At 33.7% G+C, this 24,901-nt stretch overlaps 1 protein-coding gene across 2 annotated transcripts in view; it reads right to left on the bottom strand.

Annotated features, from left to right (window-relative positions):
- LOC106874982 (gamma-aminobutyric acid receptor alpha-like) overlaps positions 1-24,901 on the bottom strand; it is a 534,020-nt gene that overhangs the window by 408,235 nt on the left and 100,884 nt on the right. Inside the window, exon 2 of one of the 2 annotated variants that reach the window (XM_089356122.1) lies at positions 9,916-9,956. The exons of the other annotated variant lie outside the window; for it this stretch is intronic. The gene's annotated coding sequence lies outside the window, so the exon portion shown is untranslated. The remainder of the gene's footprint in view (positions 1-9,915; positions 9,957-24,901) is intronic. 2 annotated transcript variants of the gene reach the window in all.

Here is a 24,901-nt window from a genome sequence, read left to right as displayed (position 1 = left end):
ACTAACCCCACCTACTTTGTATATGCGAAGGGCTTCTTTCAGTTTCCATGCACCAAATCCACTCACAAGGCCTTGGTCGGTCCGAGGCTATAGTAGAAGACACTTGCTCAAGGTGCCACCTAATGTGACTGAAACCTGAACCATGTGGTTGAAAAGTAAACTTCTTACCACACAACAACGCTTGAGCCATCTACATAAGGGCAACTTTCTGCCCTAGGATTTCAAGTGGCCTCTGGTAGTAACAGTTAACTATCTGTCTGTGTACGATAATGTCGTAGGAAAAAAATCAGTTCCTCTATTTTTCATTTCATGCTTATTGCGCAATGAGTTAAGCGACGAACTCCCCCGTTTATGGCTTAATAATATTTTACATCTAAACATTGATGAATAGTGTGGTTCTATATTCTACGGAGATTTGGTTCCCATACTTTCGTTATTGACGTTTATTGAGAAAGTTACGTTAGATAATTGTGTTCCTTTCTTGTTTTTGTTCATTCATTTAGAAGGAGCCATAAAATTCATTGATAGTTTGTTTAAATTAATCTGGGTGTGGGAAATTGTGAGCAAAACTAAAACTATCATTTAAGTATATAAAAAATAATCAATATATCTATATTCACTCCGAGCGGATTAATCTTTCGCTTTTTACATATATATATATATATGTCAGTCACACATACACACACATGCTTAAAATCAATATTTTTTATAAGAGAATATATATATATATATATATATATGTACAGTAATCCCTCGCCATATCGCGGTTCACCTATCGCAGTTTATTGTTTAAGCTTACGTCGATTCTGCTGTGGTGTTGTTTTGCATTTATGATAAAATAAATATATACAAATTATAGTAATAATTAAAAATAAAAGTACTATACAGTACTGTTTCTACTTTGCGGATTTTCACATATTACGGTGGGTTTGGGAACATAACATCCGCGATAGTCGAGAGATTACTGTACATATATATATATATGCATACATATGCAGGAATATAAATAGATAGTTAGATACATACATACATACATACATACATACATACATACATACATACATACATACATACATACATACATACATACATACATACATACGTATGAAACAAGAGAAAGTAAGTTTGGAATATTGCACGTGTGTACAAACGAAACATAACTTAATAGGTTTTGGTACTTTGATTTGCGTTTTGGTTTATTTTATGTTCCTTCCTGTTTTTTATTTAACCCGCCGTCATCGTAAACACTCACACATCTACTTAAGCATCCGGCTTCACCTTTTATTATATTATATGAAGGTAGAATGTTTAGATATTTGCTCCCAGGATCTCCTTAAATCTTTGCATTGCTGGAATGGAAAAGTGGGATAAAACGAAGGAATTGATAAAAAAAAAAACAAAATAATTAAACATGCCTGACTTGAATATATGATTGTGTATATGTGTGTGTGTGTGTGTGTGTGCATGTGTGTGTGTGTGCATGTGTGTGTGTGTGTGTGCGCGCGTTTGCATGTTTGAGTGCACGAACCTGCGCTTGTATGTGTGCCATAGTTTACATTTGTATGCAGGCGTGTTCATTCACATTTGCATTTAAATCAATATCTGGTCGAATCTTAATGCTCATACACATAATGATCATGCATATATACATGTATATGTGTGTGTGTGTGCACACAGACACATATATATGCATACATATGTGCGACTGTATATATATATATATATATATATATATATATGTGTGTGTGTGTGTGTGTGTGTGTGTGTGTGTGTGTGTGTGTGTGTGTGTGTGTGTGTGTGCGTGAAGGTGCATGGCTCAGTGGTTAGAGCGTTGGGCTCACAATCATGAGATAGTGAGTTCAATTTCCGGACCGGTGTTAGGTCTTTGAGCAAGGCACTTTATTTATCGTTGCTTCAGTTCAATCAGTTGTAGAAATGAGTTGCAACATCTCTGGTTCCAAACTGTATCAAGCTTGCGCCTTTCCTTTGGATAAAATCGGTGGTGACAATGGTGAGAAAATGAAAGAGTCCTTATAAAATCGTTTGACATTCTCGAAATAGAAACCGGTATGCATGGGCGACTGCTGGTCTTCCATAAACGTCCTTGCCCGGACCTGTGCCTCGGAACGAACTTTTTAAGTGCGATTCCATGGTCATTCGTTACCGAATGGTGTTATATATGTGTGTGTGTGTGTGTGTGTGTGTGTGTGTGTGCATTTATATATCTATATATCTTGGTATGTATATTGAAGGCAGTATATTGAAAGCAATATAGCTGATATTTCTAATATATTAATTAGCCATGTTGATGGTCGCGCTATTGTTCACTGTTCAAAGGATTTCCATTAGCGACCATTTCACTTTCCTTTTCAAAGATAGTGAAAGTGGACTACATTATCCATTATGCCCAATGCTTTTAGCAGGCCAAATGTAATTTGTGAGAGATTTTGTTGCTATTTCGAGAATGTCAAACGATTTTATAAGGACTCTTTCATTTTCTCACCATTGTCGTTGCTGCTGTTTAGCCCATGGTCGAACCTGATTAAACAGACCTGCGAGCAAATGCGTTCTGTAAATCAATCATTGTTTTTTAAACATCATATATTTAACACTACGTCATAGAATGTAAAGTTGCATATCATAGTTTCAAGAAGGTTGATCAGGAATGTCCAATGCACTAAAAGTGATACACTGGATGATGAGAAACAGTATAGGACCGAAACCGGTCCATGGTTGTACTCCTTCCATTTGATACTTGCGTGAACTTAAGGTCTCAGTCTGCGCTAGTCCATTGCGGTTTTTTCAACTAGTATACCGTTGAAATTCCTACGTTAAGAATTGTGCTTTTTCGACTTAACTTTGTAAATAGAGCCGTGATCTTTCTTTTGGATTTTGGAGAATGTTTTTTTCCCTTTTTTGTTTGTTTGAAAATTAAGCTTGTTTTGTTGATTACTCATTACAAAGCAAGTGAAAATGAGTAAATCGAATGCAGAAGGTAATATAAGTGTGTAATAAGTATGAATTTGAGAAACGGCAAGTGAAAATCAGCTCTTTTTAATAACAGATCCTTTAGGGAAACCATTGTGTGTTGTTCGTGAAAATAATTTCTCACAATATAAACGCGATCGTAATAGATTTTTTGAAAAATAAGTGACTATAATACAAAGGAAACTAAAGTAACACTTTTGGTCTTAATTATAGAAGCAATACGTGATTAACAAAAAGAAATTGAAAGAAGACAAAATATAGCTGGTGAAGGAATTTGTGGGAATTTAGCGATGAAACGTTCTTAAAATATCTTTAGAATGACCTAGAATTAGAACCTTTCTCCTGATGGAAAAGATATTTAGTTCTTTATTGCCCACAGGGGGCTAAATATAGAGGAGACAAACAAGGACAGTCAAAGGGATTAAGTTGATTACATCGACCCCAGTGCGTAACTGGTACTTATTTAATCGACCCCGAAAGGATGAGAGGCAAAGTCGACCTCGTCGGAATTTGAACTCAGAACGTAACGGCAGACGAAATACCTCTAAGCATTTCTTTCACCTGGCGTGCTACCAGCATTCTACCAGCTCACAGTCCTCTGATGGAAAAGCCACGTCTTAAAATGATTGTCACATGTTTTAGTGATAAAATATCGAAAGAAAAAAAGAGACGAACTTGGATCGTCAAAATGAAACAACTACGACAAGTACCTAACATACTCATGCTTGTAATATTTCCTTTAGCTAAGGCGGCGAGGTGGCTGGGTCTTTAGTACTCCGAACAAAATGTTTAGCAGCATTTCGTCCGTCTTTACATTGTGAGTTAAAATTCTGCAGAGGTCGACTTTGCCTTTCATCCTTTTGTGGTCGATAAATTAAGTACCAGGTGAGCACTAGGAGTGATGTAAACGATTTATCTTCGCACTCGAAATTGCCGGCCTTGTACCGAAATTTGAAACGAATATTTCCTTTAGTTTTTAACGATTCTACCAACTTATGTGATATAGCTCGATTGAATATGTTTATAAGAAAAATGAATAAAAAATTTAGTTCCCTTTAAGTTGTTGGTTTTGGATTACCTTACGGAAAACTAGAAGATCAGTCGTGTTTGACAAAATAAAATCGTGGCTGGAAAATCTAATGGTAAATTTCAGTTCAGTAATCAATATTCTGTATTAAAAGATTTCTATCGATGAACCGTAACGCTGCTGGGACTACAGATTTGGTTGACAAATATTGAGATTGTTCTCTGCTAAAATGCAACTGCATCAATAGTTATGGTGACAGAAACCCTCCCGAACGTAAAGTGTTACGTTAACGGTTGTGTAACGCATGAATTTAATTTAGAAGGAAAGGATTCAAAGAACAAGGAACAATTAAAGTATTACAGAAAGTCAGATTTGTAAAACGGCTATCTTGTCGTTTCCTGTGAATGTTTTCTGGGTTTCTAGAGGAAATGTTTTGAACAGATTTTCGAAAGTGACGATACCATTCGTAATTTTCCAGAAGAGAGAAACGAGCTGTCGGAGAAAAGAGTCCTTTTATGTGATAATAACTGGCTATTTGATTTAAAATCTTTAGCTGATGTAACCAGCCATATCAACGATCTAATTTCGAAACTGCAGATTAAGAACAAATTGCTTCTTAGCTTAGTAAATTCTATAAATGCATTCAAGATGAAATTAAACCCATTTATCACTCAGCTAGAAAATGAGGATTAAAATCAGTTTTTGCACTTAAAGGAGCAAATTGAATACGTTAAAGTTAATGGCAATTTTACAAAATAAGATGGAAAGAAAAAATTGCAGGTTATTCCAAAAGGAATTTCAAAAAGATTACCCATTATCATCTATATACTACTCTCACTGTCTGAACAAAACATCGTGAAATTGCTTTCTAACGTATCATTGGAATGTATTGACTTGAAATCAAATTCATTATTGGAACCGAAATTTGATGATTACCCTTCAGTTTCAAAATGCTGTTGATATGATTAATTTAGGAGTTAATTATTCCATGAACATGCTTCAGAAATAAGAAAATCTGTTCAGAGTTGCGTCATCGTTCTTCTCGTAACAACGTACACGTGTGAACAAACATTTTCGGCCATGAAACATAGAGAAGCGGAACAATGTTACGACGTTTGGCATCGAACTTGTAGCATCCTCTCCACCTCTCAGGGGCATTTTCCTTATTTCCGCCTGTCTCTGTATCTCTTGTTTACTCTTGTAGGTTTACTGATGATGTAACACAATAGCGAGAGTAGAGTCAGATTTATTGTAAAAATCGAGTTAACCGCAACCTCAAGGCTCTCCTCTCGGCTTATTCAACCAAGTACATACAGTCCACACATACTAGCGCGCAGCGTTTGTATGTACATGTATACACAGAGAGCGCGCGAGAGAGAAAGAGAGGTGTGTGTGTGTCTAGATGTATCTAAGTGCATGCGTATAAATACATCTTTTGTACAAGACGATAGTAATTCATATACTCTTGTGTCTGAAGTGTTTGCTTCTGATATTTTAGTTTTCTTCCTCCTATTGTCCCTATGTGATGTGTATGTTGTCTGTGCGAGTATGTGTATACTTTTGGGATTAATGTAGTAAAGATGAAGGACATCTTGCATAACATATTCGAATATATACAATCCAAACTAAAAGCGTTTAATACAATTTGTAGGAACTACAATGGTAAGCAAGAAGATGCAGCTATTAGTCTAGATAGCTTTGTAAAATAAATTCTGCAACCCGCAACGTCAAACAATTGTTCTGTAATATGACAAATAAAACCTCGCAGAGCCTAAATAAAATATTATGAAAGGTATAATACAGCAACCGGACGTTAGTTTTTACAAATATATACCAGAGTAGAAATTAATTCTCCAGCTATCTAAAACGAAAAACTTATTACAAAGAAATAACGAGTAATGTCAAAGTCCTACAATGGATATCTCGAAGACAGAACAGAATCGATCGCTTTTCTTGCACAGCAACTATCATGTATCACTGAGACTGACTAACGATCTGACAAATTCCAGGAATTCAGCTGCTGAAATCTTTTAATTGGTCTTCATTTGAAGCAAGTCTCTCTTGTCACTCAGCAAATGCCCGACTGATGTTTTAATTTTCCTGCTTCAGTTTTTGGATTGAGACCACACTCTCAAGAATCAACAGTTTTCCACAGTTGACATGTCTTTGAGGAAAAATACAGCCTGCTTGTCTGAAGACAAGACGACATAGTTCTGCCTCAATAATCGTCGTCCATACAGCAGAAAAGAAAACAGAACATCTTTACAGTCTAGACATTGTGCATAAATGAAAGGAAACTTTTCAAAAGGAAATTACGTCTGGTTATACATGTCTATACATACATGCATGTATTTATGCATAAATATATATATATAAATACCTCTCTCTTTCTCTCTTTTCTCCCTCTCTCTTTCTCGTTCTCCCCTTTGTCTCTCTCTCTCTCTCTCTCTCTCTCTCTCTCTCTCTCTCTCTCTCTCTCTCTCTCTCACACACACACACACACACATACAAATAGAAATGCAAAACATACAGATCACATTGTAATCCAAGGCTGGTAGGTTGGCAGAGTTGTTAGAGTGTCGCACAAATCACCTGGCAACATTTCTTCACAACTCATAGTGTCCTGAGTTCAAATCCGGACAAAGTCAGTTTTAACTTTCATCGAAAAAGGCAGCAATAAGATATAATGACACTCAACCACCGAGGTCAATCTCATTGACTAATTGCTTCATCCAAATGTATGACCTCATCACTATGTTGTTAATGAATCAACCAAGCAATGAAAATTGGTTGAATAATCCGTCAGGCAAAATTTTAAATCCTACTGGAAACGAATTTAGTAATAAACTTAAATCTAAGTAAATAGAAAATGTGCTGTTCTCATTATTAAACATATTTGAAAGATTTTACCTTAAATTAGCAACCACGCATACACTAACCCTTACCCCCCCCCACACACACACACACACGCACACATATATAGGCGCTGACGTTTTGTATGGTTTGCTTCCCAACCATATTTTCCTCCCAACCATAGATGTATGTGTGTGTGTGTGTGTGTGTGTGTATGTGTGTGTGTCACTGTGTTTTGTGTTTATGCCTCACCATCACTGGATAACCGGTGTTGGTGTGTTTTTTCCCCGTAACTTAGCGGTTCGGCGAAAGAACTTGATAGAATAAGAACCAATCTTAACAAAAAAAAAAAAGTACTGGGGTCGATTCAATCGATAAAAAATTTCTTCAACGCGCTGCTCCTGTCTAATGATTGAAAAAGATAAAACATAATCCAATCACTCGATTATCGAGGGTAAGATGAAATGCTTTTGAATAATGTACAAGACTCTTGTAAATAACTGTAACTACGGAAACTATGGTACTCCATTGGAGAAAATAGAAAACTCATGTCTTTTCATAATCGTCTTCGTTGTTCCTTCCATACTTATTTTTAACATTATTTTTTTCCTTTTTTATTCATATTCATTCTTAAATTTCCCTTCTGTATTTTCTTCGCTTTTTTCTTTTCTTTTTGTTTTTTGTGTGTTTGTTTAAACATACATTCCTTGTCCATATTCCATCATTCTTTCAACGTTATTTTCATTCAGTCTAGATTCATACATAATATTACACAAATCTTATTTTAAGATTTTCGTTTTCTGCTATGTGGTTTCAATTGTTACTTGCTCTCGTTTTCGTTTTATTATATTTAGTAATATATTTCTGCCTATGTTACATTCCTATATATTTTTATTCCTGCATTCATGATATACACATCATCATTTTTCTTTATTCTCTCTGACTTCTGTTTTTCCTTCTCTTCTTTCCTACGGTCTGCGTTCAGTTTATCTTCTTTTTTTATCTCCCAATCACTAATCCTTCCAACCCTTCCTTTGTTCAGATCATTCGTTCGTTTTCTTTTTTTATATCGTTTTCTTTCTCTCATTGTTTTCTAAATAAATTTTCAATGTTTCTTCAGCTGAAATATACCACCAACAACAACAACACCAACATCACAATAACAAATATACATTTTAATTTGTATGTTTGTATATATATATATATATATATATATATATATATATATATATATACACACACACACACACACACACACACACACACACACACACACACTTATAACTATGAATGTATATCTCTTCCCGCTCTCTGTTTCACAAAGTATATATATATATATATATATATATATATATATATAAAGCATGTGTATGTATGTGTGTGTGAGTGCGTGTGTGTGTGTGCGCGTGTGTGCGTGTAAACCTATAGAGACAGAATGAGGGATAAGAGACTGTCATGGAATACTCATGTGTGTGTAAGTACTGTATATATGTATATATATATATATATATATATATATATATATATATATATATATATATATATATATATATATATATATATACGTATACATATATACATATGCATATGTGTATATATGTATGAGTGTGTGCTTACGTGAGTACACACACACACGCATGTATGTATATGTATTTATAAACGTATGCGTGTGTGTTTGGAGGAATAGTAGGTAAGGATATCTGTTGCATGAAGACTTAATAGTAAAGTGTGTGCTAGCGTAAATACTGTGTAATTTAGCAATCAAACTATTTAAATGAATTAAGAACACACTGTTAATGAGGGTAACAATCATTATGTAAGCGAATAATTTTGATGGGAAAAAATAAGGGAAGGGTGACCCTATATTTATTAATTGATTAAAATGAATTAAATATAGAACGCAGCATGAAGGGTGCATATTGACTTCAACAATGCAGTGACAAATACAGACATGTTTGAACATCAATAAACCTCTACAACTGTTCTTGTTCATCTGTCATATTTAGCCATTTATAATATTCCAACGGCTTATGTTGCTGACGCCACCAAATTGAATAATACTCTCATAAGCTGCCGAAATTGTGATGATACTTGGCCGACAATTAATGAGGATTTGAGCATATCTGCGCCTGATTTTTGTTGCATCTAATTTTTTACTGTAAGGACGCTTGTTATCCCACTGTACCGTCTTTGTCACAAGAGTGATCAAGAGAGACCGAGACAGGCAGAAACAAGGAAAATGCCCCTTGTATTTGAATACTATGCAAATATTCTTTCAAAAACTTTGCTTTTAATTTTTCTAAAATTTAATTGTTTTCCATACTTACAGTTGAAAAAGTCTCAATGACTGAAACCGGTACCAAAATGTTCTTTTATAAAATTTCCATATATATCAACCCGTGTGTTCCTTTTCAACTCTCTCTATATATATATGCGCGTGGGGGGGTGCGTGTGTGTATGTGTGTATGCAAATATGTATGTATATATTTAGGTACGCCTTCGATGAACAAATATATGATTATATAATGAGTTTGATTATCTTTAAACGTTACAAAAGAGATGAGATGTTTTTGCGCAAGGCACGAATGCCATACACGAAACTCTCGACTCTTGAATCATTTTCGTAATTCTTTTTGTCGATAAAATGTAATAAGAAAGTATATATGTAAGTACTGAGATGTATATGCACACGCACACATGCATATACATGCGCATGCGCATGTGCGTGTGTGTGTGCATGATTAAAAGAAGAAAAAGAGGAGGAGGTGGAGGAAGAAGAGAAGTTATAAGGAAGAAACGATGATGATGATGATGATGATGATGATTATGATGATGATGATGATGATCGTGATAATGATGATGATGATGATGATGATGATGATGAAGAAGAAGAAGAAGAAGAAGAAGAAGAAGAAGAAGAAGAAGAAGAAGAAGAAGAAGAAGAAGAAGAAGAAGAAGAAGAAGAAGAAACAACACTCCTCTTGAAGTAATCGTTCAATCTAGTTTATGCAGTTATTGTTGGATAAGGAAAAAAGAACATGAAATACCTGAGAGTGTTATTTTGTTCTTTGCAGAAAATCTCTTGAAGCTGGTAATATGAAAGAAATAGAAACAAATAATTTGTATAAGCAGTGAAAATAGATCGTTCAAATAAAGATGTAAAACTAACAATCGTTATAGGGAAATATTTTTGCGGAGGCTTTAAAGAAATTCATGAGCTAAAAGGTTCAACAACAAACCAATGTTGGATTTCAGCTGAATTTTTATAAGGATTTCTCTGTGTTTTATAACTTGGGGCTATATGTAAAATAAAGTTCAATTATTTTTGGTTTTCTTGAAATTAAAACGAAAACTTCGATAAACATGTTTAATTTATCTAAGGTCAATATTTACGCGAAGAAAACTTCTCAGAGATTTTTAAAAAAAAAAAATTGTGTTGTTTCTTTTTTCCTTTTTCTAACAGTTAAAATGTGTAAAACTTCGCAGGAAAACTCGATTTAGAAAACGCAAACAAAAACACATCCACTCTTACTAATTTAATAGTGGTGTCTATGGAAATGCCTTTCTACATACATCTTAATGTTGATGTTGTTATTGCTGTTATTGTCGTTGTTGTTTTTGTTCTTGTTGAGATGATTGTCCAAAACTATCGTGAACGTCCTATCAGCCATGGCAATCCAGCGTATTAAGGGATATGAACGATATCTCTCCTAATAGTTATCGTTATCCTCATTGCTGTTGTTGTTGTTGTTGTTACTGTTGCTGTGGACATTTGGTTTCAAACGAAGCCTCGTCGGGCAGGCCTGTGGTCAGCCTTTCTCCATTCGTAAGCGAGCCGTCAGATTTTTATTTTTCACCATTAAATATTTATTTTCTTACGGAAACATGTTTTGAATACATTATCCAATGTAATACACATACGTACATAAATATATGTAAATATATGTAAATATATGTATGGGCTTGGAGACAGACTGGCGATTCACTTCGTCCCTGAGTCTAAGCAGGTATGTGCTGTTAGTTAGCCACAACAAAATGGCGAAACGTCGGTATCCATCACTCCTGGATTGGATTGGGGGGGGGGGGGGCGTGTTGTCTTACCTTTCTATGACTTTCAGGTGTTTTAACACCCATTACTGTAAGGGAATCCTCCCCTGGAACCGGTAAACGAGAAAAGCACATATGTTGAGTATATGTTAATATATGTATATATATTATATATTATATATATATAAAATAAATTTATATATTAATGCGAGTGTGGATGTGTGGATGCTCACGGCCATGTATATTTGTAAACATATGTATATGTGTATGTGTGTGTGTACATATATATATATATATATATATACATGCACACTCACGCAAATACACACACATACATACACACACATATATACATAAATACCTATATGTATATGCATATGTATATGCATATGTATACATATATACACATATATTATGCGTGCATGTACGAGTGTGTATGTGGGGAGATACAGAGAGAGATATCGATTATTTTTATCGTCTTAGAATGGAGATATAACCACTTATACGATTGGTTTGTTTCAGTCCATAATTTCTAAGTTTACGGTTATAGAGTCAATAATTTAGATAATTGCTTATCTAGTTCAGAAGGAATTGAATATGAAGGCTTGTAGAGGGAGTTCTATCAAATTCTTCAATTACCGTTTCTAACCCGAAAACCACCAGATAAGGAAGCAAAGTTTCCTTGTAAATAGTGGTAATTTCTGAAAGCTTAACATTGTTTTCACATCTAAGTATCGATTTGATACATACAAGTACGTGTGAGTGTGTGTGCGCGCGTGTGTGAGTGTGTGTGTGTGTGAGTATTTGCGCATAAATTCATACATACATACACACACACACATATATATATACACATACATATAAAGATACATACACATCCATACATATATATTTATATATATATATATATATATTGTATCTGTGATATATGATACATTTGATGTATGTATATATATATATATATTGCATGTGTGTGTGACTGCTTGAGTGTATGTATGTATGTACATATATATATATATATATATATATATATATATATATATATATATATATATATATATTGCATGTGTGTGTGACTGCTTGAGTGTATGTATGTATGTACATATATATATATATATATATATATATATATATATATATATATATATATATACATACATACATGCATGCATGCATGCATGCATACATATATACATACATACATACATACATACATGTATGTGTGTATCTATTCAAACTGCTCTTCGCAGTGTTCATATAGGAACATATACGCAACGGCTTTTAGAACATTTTTCCTAAAATTGCTGTACAACATCGACATTGGACCTTTCTTATTAGAGCTGTGAATTTAGGTGGATAAACCGTTAGATATATATCTTTAAGATCTTACGTTTGGTCACTCTTCGAAATTGAGTAATGTACTCCGAGAAATCCATTTCTGTTCTGAGCTTCCACGCGAATCTTTGATTGATTTTCTTTATCTACATATTGTTTTCGTTATTTATTCGCATCTTGTTAAGTTACTGAATAGGCAAACAATGTATTTGCGTTCATATCCCATCGGAGTTATTTTGCACATTAATACATCTAATTCTAAAATACCCACACAAAACAACTGATGAAAAAATGTATTTTATTATGCACTAAGTCGTATATATGTCAGTCCATTTTGAACATGGTGTGCGAGTGTGATTTAAGAGAAGTTGGTCCAGTATTTTCTGCAGATCGAGGATACTGCTAACGCTTCTATTTTGACTCGCGAGACAGAAAATGTAGGTAGGCAAAATATCCAGTTACATACAAAATCAAAAATACCTGAAGAAATAAACACCATTCGTCTGTTTCATGAACACGCTTACATCACATTCTCTAACAAAAGAAATTGTCAGAAATGCATAAGAAACGAAATTTTACAAACCATTTCAAGACACAATCAAGCATTGGCATTGACAGAAGCATTAACGGATCTGCTAACCACATACTCACTCCAGTTTTTCACGTGTGAGTTCAAATCGTGCTGTATTCAATATTGCTGTTTATCTTTTCGGATTCGACATATAATGTACAAGTCCAGTAATTGATGGGGTTAATTTTTCTATACTTTCCCACTTTTTCTTTCTCTCTGGAAAAAATCGACTGAGCATAGACATGAACAGGAATGAACTCCTCCTAAGTGAATATGTTCTAGACACTCCCTATACCAATGAACCAATGTACCATCTCTTCGACTCGGTAAGTGGTTCAGGGTTCAAGAGCAAAAGGCAAAACCCATACGTATTTTTATTAAGGCTATAATAAAGGTAATGCTCGAATGTATTGTCTCAACTACTTGATAGGTTTCTTCAGTCGATCAGCCCCTGAACAATGAAAATCATAAAGGACACCAGCGATATTGGAACTAAGAATATAATGGGACGCAAATAAATAAATTTTGGGCGATGCTCTACTGATTCCGAAAATGCATCTGCCTTGGAAATATTATTAGTAACAGCTCCTAAAAATGGCAAGCTGGTAGAATCATTAGTGTATCGGACAAAATGGTTGGAGACATTCTTCCAGCTCTTTATGGTTTGATTCCAAATACCACCGAGGTCGACTTTGCCTTTCATCCATTCGGGGTTGATGAAATAACTGCCGATTGAGCACTGGGGTTGATATAAATGACAAACCCCTGCCCCTAAAATTGCTGGCATTGTGCCAAAGCTTGAAACCTGTGATGACATTTTCCATATTAACTAGAAGTGTTGTATTAAGAAATTCGCTTCTTAATCACTTGGTTCCATAACTGCAGTCTTTGGCGACATTGATATGCGTCATCAAACATTGCTTCGTTTTTGATCTAACCATACGAATAAACCGGATTGTTGGTAATTGTACGGAATTTCGTTTGATGAGTATTTGTTATTGGATGGTAGAGTTACTCTCTCACCAGGTGTAAAAACGCTATCTGACACTTGGATCTTTTACTGAAATTCACACATTTTGAAAATAATACCACCTACTTTCTTATCTAGCAGATTATAATTAATAAAAAAGAACCGCTTTATTCTATAACAAAGCTGTGAAAATATTTAATCCTTTATTCTATAAAGAACATGGATGTTACAGAAGTGTGTGAATTTAAATAATTCGCAAGACAAATGTAGGATAAGTTAGAATACCCAACTCTCCAAATGACACACTTCTCAGATTTTCGACTCATATATAAGAAAATGAGATGGCAAAGGAATAAAGGATTATCTTACGAATAGCTAGCAACTGTTTCTGCTATAGGATGCAGTGGAGCCAATGAAGTTGTAGGATGTTATTCAGGCATTCAGCTATGAGTCCACAACATCTCATAGCAGAAACAACTGTAAGCTGATGGGTTTCATAAGCTAGTCGTTTATTCTTTTGTCATCTCATTTTCATATTACTGCTCTCTACTCGACTAACTCTTCATTCTGAAGCATACGTATATTGAGTTCTACACCAGGTTATTAGTCTCCCAATGTCTAAGCAAAATAGATATGTGTGTGTGTATATATTTGTGTGTGCACATATATAATTCATATATATATTATATACACATAAATATATGTTGATAGCCACAGGCAAAAAAAAATTGTTTGCTAAATATAAATAGATCATAAATTATAAATTCAATTATTGAAAATATTTATCGAGTTGGATTTCTTAAAATTCTTCTAAATAATTTAATGGAGAAAGAAAAAAATGAGTTTATCTTAGAAATAGACAAAAAGGAGACTAGAAATTAAAATAACTCATTTAGAGCAGTATCCCCCCAAAAACGCATTGAAATTACGTATGTGTTAATATATATATACAAATATATATGTGGCTGCATATGTTTGTTTATATATATATATATATATATATATATATATATATATATATATATATACATATATATATATATATTATCAATATTTAGGAGAAGCAACTGAGTGGCTCAAGAGACTAGTGTTTCGTGTGTTAGCAGTTATCAAACTTTTTACATCGATATATATATATATATAAATTGACAGAATGATAAAGATCAAACGGTGTAAATACTTTTCAGAACATTTATAAAGAAAAAGTCTTACAGCTGTTTCCGGGATATTTTATATATCCTTTCATCCGAGACGGTGCGAGATGATGTTTGAGTATTAATTATATATATATATATATATATATATACATACATATATACATATACATACATTCATACATACATACAAACATATAAACATACATTCATACGTACATAGTATGTATGTATGTATAGGTACTTTGAGAAGCTCAAATTAAGAGAAACTATGCAATATGGATCTACATTGTTATTGATTTAGAATATTATATTAAAAGATCTTGCCAAAAAACGACTACTCGCTGTTCCCTTTACGTAACCACATGAAGTTTTCCACCATTATTATGAAATTTGATTTTCATCAAGCCAAAAGTCCACTCATGGTGAGAGATGTATTACAAAATCAAGCGTTATACTTCGCCGATAGCCATAATCCACATTTATCAAGAATGTTCTTGCGATGCATGCAGTGATTAAAAATAATTTATAATCCCTTCACTTACTTATTTCATTTTAGTTTCTACATTTTTAAAATATCAATTTCAAATTCGTACAGTTTCTACGCAGATAGTCATTCCTGGTGGTTTATAAACGATGGCTTCAGGCCAATTTTAAAGGGGGACTAGGAAGGACCGTTTCGAAAACCAGCTTTAAAATGGAAAAAAATTCCCGTATCGTTACAAATTGAAAAGTGGTGGTAGGTATCTTTACTCTAATCTCTAAACTATTATTATTTCATTTTGAGCCAATAATAATAATAATAATAATAATAATAATAATAATAATAATAATAACAACAACAACAACAACAATAATAATAATAATAATAATAATAATAATAATAATAATAATATAATAATAATAATGATAAGGAGGAGGAGGAGGAGGAGGAGGAAACAAATGTGCCTAATAATCGAGGTGGCAGTCGATGTTTTTTTAGGTTCGGTGGTATTGAACTCGATGCTCCGATGACAACAGTCTCTGGGCTCAACTGGTCCTCAGCTTATCGTTCCCGAAAGGATGAAAAACAAAGTAGGCTTCGGTGATCTTTTGTACTCAAAACGTAAGGACGAACAAAATACCGCTAAGCAATACAACAGCTTTCACTTTGAGTTAATAATAATAATCATATATATATATATATATATATATATATATATATATATATATATATATATATTTACACACACACACACACACACACACACACACACACACACACACACACACACACATATATATATATATATATATATATATATATATGTGTGTGTGTGTGTGTGTGTGTGTGTAAATATATAAAAATAAAATACTTCTCCAACCTTACTATTAATCTCTTTATCTTTTTATTTTTATATATTTACATATACACACGCTAATACACGACTTATAACCCCCAATCCTGTTCATACAACGACTGGGGCAAACTAGTCGGTATACAGCACTTACTCGGTATTACCTGTATCCTCTTGGGTTTGGTTAAATCCAATACCCTCCTCAACCTTATATATATATATATATATATATATGATTCTCTTTAACTATAGAAGGACCGCTTACTATTTAATAGGGCCCAATATACATATAATGCACGTTAATTCTAAGCTCCAGCGGAGGATGGTGTGAGTTTCACGACGCCTTTTGCTCTGGATTCTTTAATGAACCAAACTGTAATATCACTTAATAAATGAAAGACAAAAGATCGGGAGTTGTTTAATCACATTTATTAGCGTACCTTTGTGTTGGTTCATATGAAGTTACATTACGACTTCATATTAAAACTCTTGTAAAAAGAAAAGAGGTTATACCGGCACATAAATTTGAGTGTATCTACATATACACACATTTATGTGTACGTAAAATTTAAAAAATGCTATACGTGTGGATGTACACGCTGGCTTTGCATCAAGCTTTTAGCAACTAAGTCAGTTCACGATCACATCAGAAAGTTACTTTTCTAGAATAATTACTTCACTAGATTATTTGCTCACTCTACTAACAAATTAAGAACGCGGAAAATAGTATTACACTTCGCTTTGAACAGGCTCAACAGAAAGGCAGATGTTTATTCCCTCGAAAATCTATCCAGGAAACTACATCATTCAGGAGCTTCAGATCTAGCAATTCTCAAAATAGCCAAAAATGAAGAATATAATTCAGTTATTTAACGGAAATATTATATTCCGTAGCATACCAATAGCGTTTGTGTTGGCATCATATATTTCCTGTAAAATGCTTACACTCGATCGTAAATTGATACTTAGCGAAGGACACGTTTTTATTACGTTATTGGAACATCCTTACATTTTCACATTTTTTTCCCTGTCGAAAGGGGTTATTAACTAGCATTTAGGCAATAATATATATCCTCTTCTTGAAATTCGATAATCATCGTCAATAATTTCTAGGAATTACATAATTCTTTTATCATAAACTGGTGAATATATATATATATATATAGATTAACACGCGCACACACAAGGAGCATATGTACATATTCAGTCATGAACATGCACAATCGTTCTGTAATGCACAATGATTCTTATACACACACATACATACACTTAGATATATATATTATTTACTGCTCCGCTCAGGTAAGATCAACAAAAGATGACTTCATCCAGTGGGAGATAAGTATCATTTAACGTACGCTCTATTAGAATAAGAGCTACTAACAGTTTCATGCTATTGAGACACATGGCTTGTTGTAGAAAATCTGCTTGACGACGTGTCTCAATCGCTAGAAACTACTGGTCGCTCTTATTTTAATACGGTGTATATTAAATTATATATATATGCGATAATATACATGCATGTATTATATATGTGTATATATATATATATATATATATATATATATATATATATATATATATATATATATATATATATATATATATATATATATATATATATATATATATATATATATATATATATATATATATATATATATATATATATATATATATATATATATATATATATATATATATATATATATATATATATATATATATATATATATATATATATATATATATATATATATATATGCACCTGGATGCAGGAGTGGCTGTGGGGTAAGAAGCTTGCGTCCCAACCACATGGTTCCGGGTTCAGTCCCACTGCGTGGCACCTTGGGTAAGTGTCTTCTACTATAGCCTCGGGATTACCAAAGGTTTGCGAGTGTATTTGATAAACGGAAACTGAAATGAGGCCCGTCGAATATATATATGTATGTATTTGTGTATCTGTGTTTGTCCTCCGCTATCGCTTGCCAACTGATGTCGGTGTGTTTATGTCTTCTTAACTTAGCGGTTCTGCAAAAATAACCGATAGAATAGAATAATTACTAGGCTTACAAAGAATAAGTCCTGGGGTCGATCTGTTCGACTAAAGGAGGTGCTCCAGTATGACTGCAACCAAATGACTGAAACAAGTTAAAGAGTATATATATATATATATATATCAGTGTGTATGCTTGTGAATATATTTGCTTATATTTAGATTAAGATAGATATACATTTTTTGCGAATACATATATATGCTTACACATATTTGCATGTATATCTGTACACAAACGCACACACACACACACACACACACACACACACACACAAACACACACACATACATAAACATACATATGAATCAAATACTAACAACCATCAACTCGCCAACTTACATATTTATACGTGCATAAATACACTCCTATATAGGTATGTATGTACGTCTGTATATATGTATAAATACGTGCGGTTGTATGTGTAATTTAGGAAATTGTTTATATGCATTATGTTCATTCATATGTGTGTTAATATACATACATATATGAAGGCGGTGAGCTGGCAGAAACGTTAGCACGCTGGGCGAAATGCTTAGCGGTATTTCGTCTGTCTTTACGTTCTGAGTTCAAATTCCGCTGAGGTCGACTTAACCTTTCATCCTTTCGGGTTCAATAAATTAAGTACCAGTTACGCACTGGGGTCGATGTAATCGACTTAATCCGTTCGTCTGTTCTTGCTTGTTCCCTCTATGTTTAGCCCCTTGTGGGCAATAACGAAATAGGTATTTCGTCTGTCTTTACGTTCTGAGTTCAAATTCCGCTGAGGTCGACTTTGCCTTTCATCCTTACGAGGTCGATAAATTAAGTACCAGTTACGCACTGGGGTCGATGTAATCGACTTAATCCCCTTGTCTGTCCTTGTTTGTCCCCTCTATGTTTAGCCCCTTGTGGGCAATAAAGAAGTAAGAAACGTTAGCACGCCGGGCAAAATGCTTAGCAGTATTTCGTGTCTTTGCGTTTTGAGTTCAAATTTCGCCGTGGTCGACTTTGTCTTTCATCCTTTCGGGGGTCGATAAATTAAGTCCCAGTTTCGTACTGGGGTCGATCTAGTCGACTGGCCCCCTCCCGCAAAATTTCGGGGTTGTGCCTAGAGTAGAAAAGAATATACAAACATATATATATATATATATATATATATATATATATATATGTGTGTGTGTGTGTGTGTGTGTGTGTGTGTGTTTGCCTCATAGTGTTTGACTGCAGTATGCGTGCGTATGCTTATTCCTATAGACTGTCTGTCGATCTCCTTATACAAATATATATATATATATATACACATATAGATATATATCAACTTAGCAGACAATGAAATTTGGACATAATTGTTCTGCAAAAGTTGATACAATCGGCGCATTCAAAATGAGAAGAAAATAATATGGCAGAGAGCAAGTAACACAGAAACGAGACTATTGTTAAGATTGTTAGGCTGATAGCATTTTTTCTAAATGATAATAGCAACACACTGCTTTCTTATAGTGACAAAAAGTTGTTAACAATGCCAATATACTCCATTTGTGTTGTTGTGGTAGAATCGTTAGCATACCGAACTAAATGCTTAGCGGAGTTTCTACTGGTTTTACGTTGAAAGTTCAAGTCCCGCGAAGGCTGACTTTGCCTTTCATACTTCCGAGGTCGATAAAATAAAGTGCCCATTGAGTAGTGGGATTGATGTAAACGGTTAGTTCCATCCCCAAAATTTGAACCTTGTAACTTTTGTAGAAAGTATAATTATTGTTGTTGCCAATGCTGATTATCCTGAGGTCACCCAAATCAACAATGTTCCAGATATGACCGTCCCATCTTTTATTATGCACGTAAAAATCAAGACTGTATTACTCAACTTTTTAATACTTTACCTGTTTTGTGTATGTGGTACACGAGAGAGAGAAAGGACTTTTCCCTGAGTCCTTGCATCTTATATTATATACATTCCCAATTTTTTCAATCATCAGATTAACTTCAGAGAGTCACGAAAAGAAAGCGTAATATTATTCAGGATGCATCAAACAAAGGCTAGCTAAAAGTATGAAAATATGCATGGACGTTTAGGACAACCTTTGTGAAGATACTGTTTAATGGTTCAGAAGCTGGCGTGATTTGAGAAAGACTTGGCTATTGTTCCAGCGACCTTGTGGTGTACGGATCAACAAAAGTAGTCCACTGAATCCCGGACCTGTGTGTCTTAGGCCATTTCTCGATATTTTTCAAATTTAATGTCTTTATGGGTTAAGTGGTTATGGTGCTGATTTCACTATGATAAAATCGTAGGTTCGATTCCTGGATCACGCAACGCATGATATATATATATATATATATATATATATATATATATATACATATATATATATATATAGTTTTAGAGAAAAGAACCAAAGTTCATGAACTAATCCATGAAAATCCAGTCACATGTAAATTTGGATTTTTATCCCCAATCTTATTATTATTATTATTATTATTATTATTATTATTATTATTATTATTATATATTGCAGTTCTTTATGCAATGTGCTGTTAAACAACTTCATAAATGGTCACACAATGGCTCGTAGATTGGTGGGAGACTTGGTAAACGCGGTAGTGATCACACGGTTGGTATTCAAGATAATGGTGGTGGTGGTGGTGGTGGTTGGGGTTATTGGTGGTGGCGATGGTGGTGGTGGTGGCGGTGGTGGTGAAGTGAATTTGATAGTTGGTATTACATTGTAAAATGTCGATGTCTCGAAAACATGAAAAAGCCGCTGATTCAAATGAAGAATGTTGTCTTAAGTGTATTGGTTGAAGGTAAAAAAGAAATCATCGCTGAAGCAGACAGGTAGACAGACAAATGGTGTCATATAAAAAATATATACAAAATTAGCAAATGGAAGACATAGAGATGGAAAGAGTTGGTGGGGAGAGTGGCTGAGTAGATCGAAGTAAATTAGAACTAAAAACCAATGAATGATAGAAAGAAAAGAAGTGTTGAAAGTAAAAAAACTAAAGAACTTAAATAAAGAATGATTGAATGAATGAATATGATAATAAGATTATGAAACACAAGAATAAGATTGCGAAATATAAATACTATTTATATTTTAAAAACAAATGGGAACATATTTGAAAGAAGTAAAAAAAAGGTACATATATTATGGGGTGAATCTTAAAATCGTGAGGAAAACAATGAGAGATTGTAAGAATGAGTTGAAGGAAATGAATGAAAGAGGGAAAGAAGGGAAGTGTTACTGGTATAGTGTTGTAAGAAGGAGAAAAACGAATTTGAATGAAGAAAGAAAAATGAGAGATAACGATAATGCAAAATAGAATGAAAGTATTCAAAGACGGGACGTGAATGAGAGAAGGGAAATGAAAAATTGTGTAATATCGTTGTAATTTCTTAAGAGTGCGCGTGTGTGTGAGAGAGAGACAGACAGAGAGAGAAATAGAGAGAGGGGAGAAAATCTTCTGAAAACATCACTTTAGTGAAAATTGTACTCCGGAAGTGAAGAGTTAAAAGCCAGACATTGGTTGGCGACGAAAACTTGATAGTAATATTACTTCGCGAAATAATTCTTATAGTTTCATACAGATGAAAGCACATCTGGTCTAAAGTAAATAGATGTTAATTCCGTTTTTGAACAATAATATACGGTTGGCTACAGGATATTAGTGTCATGAAAACAACAACAACAACAGCAGCAACAACAACGTTATTCTTAACAGCATCACTATTAATATTATTACTGTTACTCCTGCCATGTTGTCCCCTTCATCATCCCCTTCACCCAGACAACAGCATTAACAACAACAACAACAATTACAATAACATAGAAGGCTTTTTCCCGTTCTTAAGCATTATTTTAGTTGTAGTTATTGTTGTTGCTTCTGTTGTTAGTGTTATTCTTTATATTTCCAATAAAATTAAGACGGCGAGCTTGCAAGATCGTTAGCGGCATTTCGACCGTCCATACGTTCTGAGCTTAAATTCCGCCGATGTCGACTTTATATGTGCCAACTAAACACGGGGTCAATATAACTGACTTGGCGCCTTCCCCGAAATTGCTGCCTTGTGCCAATTTTTGAAATCGATATTACCAATAGCGTTAAAACGGCAAGCTGGCAGAATCGTTAGTACGCCGGATAAAATGCTTAGCGGCATTTCGTTCGTCCTTACGTTCTGACTTCAAGTTCCGCCGTAGTCAACGTTGTCTTTCATCCATTTCGGGATCGATAAAATAAGTACCAGTTGAACACTGGGGGCAATGTAATCGACTTAACCCCACCCTCAAAACTACTGGCCTTGTGCCAAAATTTGAAATCGTTATTACCAATATCATTATCATTATATTTAGTATTGTCATTGTTACTGTTGCTGTTGTTATTGCAGTTGTTTAACACTAGGTCAGCCTTCATCGAACAGATTTATATTCAATATCAATCCAACCATGACCATGCCATCTTTCTTTATATCCAATATTTTTCTTCATTTAAATTATTCCTTCTGTTACAAGTTGTGCAACTACGTAGACCAGCGTTTCACAACCGCAGATCCCAGGGCTGTATGTGGCCCTCGATGGTCTTGCCCCTATAAATATAATAATTTTTTCTCTAATTGACTTGTGTTAAAAAAAAATCCCTAAAAAGATCCATGTTTCAGATCTCGCCTGCATATAAAAATGGTTGGGAACCACTGGCCTAGTTTATCTTCAGTTTCTCGGAGGTAGGTCAGTCTTGACCCAATGCCTATTTTTTACACAATAAATTAGTTCACCATAGATACTATTCTACTTTGCATAAGACTTTAGCTACATTGGTACTTCTGGATCTCATTTTTTAAGTATTCTAGTGTGTCAACATTTTATCAAAGTGATGATACCTTTTTCATTCATAATGTTACTTTGTAAATTGAAATCAAATGATTTTTAATATTCAAATTTTATCGTTAGCTGCAATATTTTAAGTAAAAATGTTCTTGTTCTGTACTTTACCAAATGTAATAACTTGTCCTGTACTTTTCCAGGTTTATAAGCTTAAAGATATAATTTCTCTTGCTTGTATTTTTCCATGTAATCCATCTTTTTTCCAGGCTATGCTATTATGTTAATTAATGTGTCAATTAATTTTTTCTTCTATATTTATCTTGAGGTCCAGCATCTTTTCTTTTCTTCATTTCTTCTTCATCCAATTAATTACCCCCTTATTATTATTATTATCCTTTTTTATTAATCCCAGTCTTCAGATTCAATTCTACCCTACCAATAATGAGTAACATTAAAATTAAAACATGCAAGTGATATTTATTATAAAAAATTGAGTGCTTGTTTTGTGTTAATATATAATTATTATATTGCAACAAATTACAACAAAAGACGCGCAAAAAATATAATGTCATAATTCATATTAAAAATGTATTAATTAATTCTAAATATAACGAATATTTTCAAGATGTAAAAAAACGTTTTATAAATTGCTAAAGAATAATAAGAACATCAATATAGGTGGTTGCAGGCCTAAATCAGCATTATATAGTTGTTCGTATACTGTTGAATCTGTTATTTTCAGTGTTAATTTTTTTGGGTGAGGATTTTAACTCTCATTTCAAGCGGATAGGCTTTTTAATGTGTTCTTATGATTTATATATATATATATATATATATATATATATATATACATATATATACAGAGAAAGAGAGACATACATACATACAGACAGACATACAGACAGACATACAGACAGACAGACAGATAAACAGATAGACAGACAGACAGACAGACAGACAGACAGACAGACAGGTAGATAGATAGATAGATATTGATATGGGTATATACATTGTTATATCAATCTATCTATCTATCTACACACACACACAAACACACACACACACAAACACACACACACAAACACACACACACAAACACACACACACACACAAACACACACACACACAAACACACACACACACGAACACACACACACACACACAAACACACACACACAAACACACACACAACCACGTCTAGTTCTATTAATTCTACGATTTAGTCAGTGGTGTATTTGTCTGGTAGAGAATACACATTAGATCAAAAACACGTCACGCCATGGAGAACATTATGTCCATGACATTCTAAGTTTCACTTACTAGCGTACTATTCTAACGAAGTGGTGTGGCAGTCTGTATGTTTTAGTATATGTATGTATGTACTAAAAGATGTATATATATATATATATATATATATATATATATATATATATATATATATATATATATATATATATATATATATATATATACGTGTCCGTATGTGTATATGTAGGTGTGTGTATGTGTGAATAGATGGCCTCATTTTTCTACTTGTGTTTGTAGATGTATGTATACATTCACGCATATATCAATGTATGTATGAATGCATGTATGTACGTGAATAGAATGTATTTTTCAACCTACGATGACGTTTTATATACCTATTAGTATGAGTGGGTGTTTGTTTATATATTTATATCCGCATATAGAAACATACACACCCATATAATATTCATATTCCAAAGGTGCAGGCGTGGCTGTGTGGTAAGAAATTTGGTTCC

The sequence above is a fragment of the Octopus bimaculoides genome, chromosome 8 (assembly GCF_046866305.1).
Source record: "Octopus bimaculoides isolate indiv1 chromosome 8, ASM4686630v1, whole genome shotgun sequence".
Lineage (NCBI taxonomy): Eukaryota > Metazoa > Mollusca > Cephalopoda > Octopoda > Octopodidae > Octopus > Octopus bimaculoides.
The sequence above is the reverse complement of the archived record's forward strand: the minus strand, read 5'-3'. Positions and strand labels throughout refer to the sequence as shown.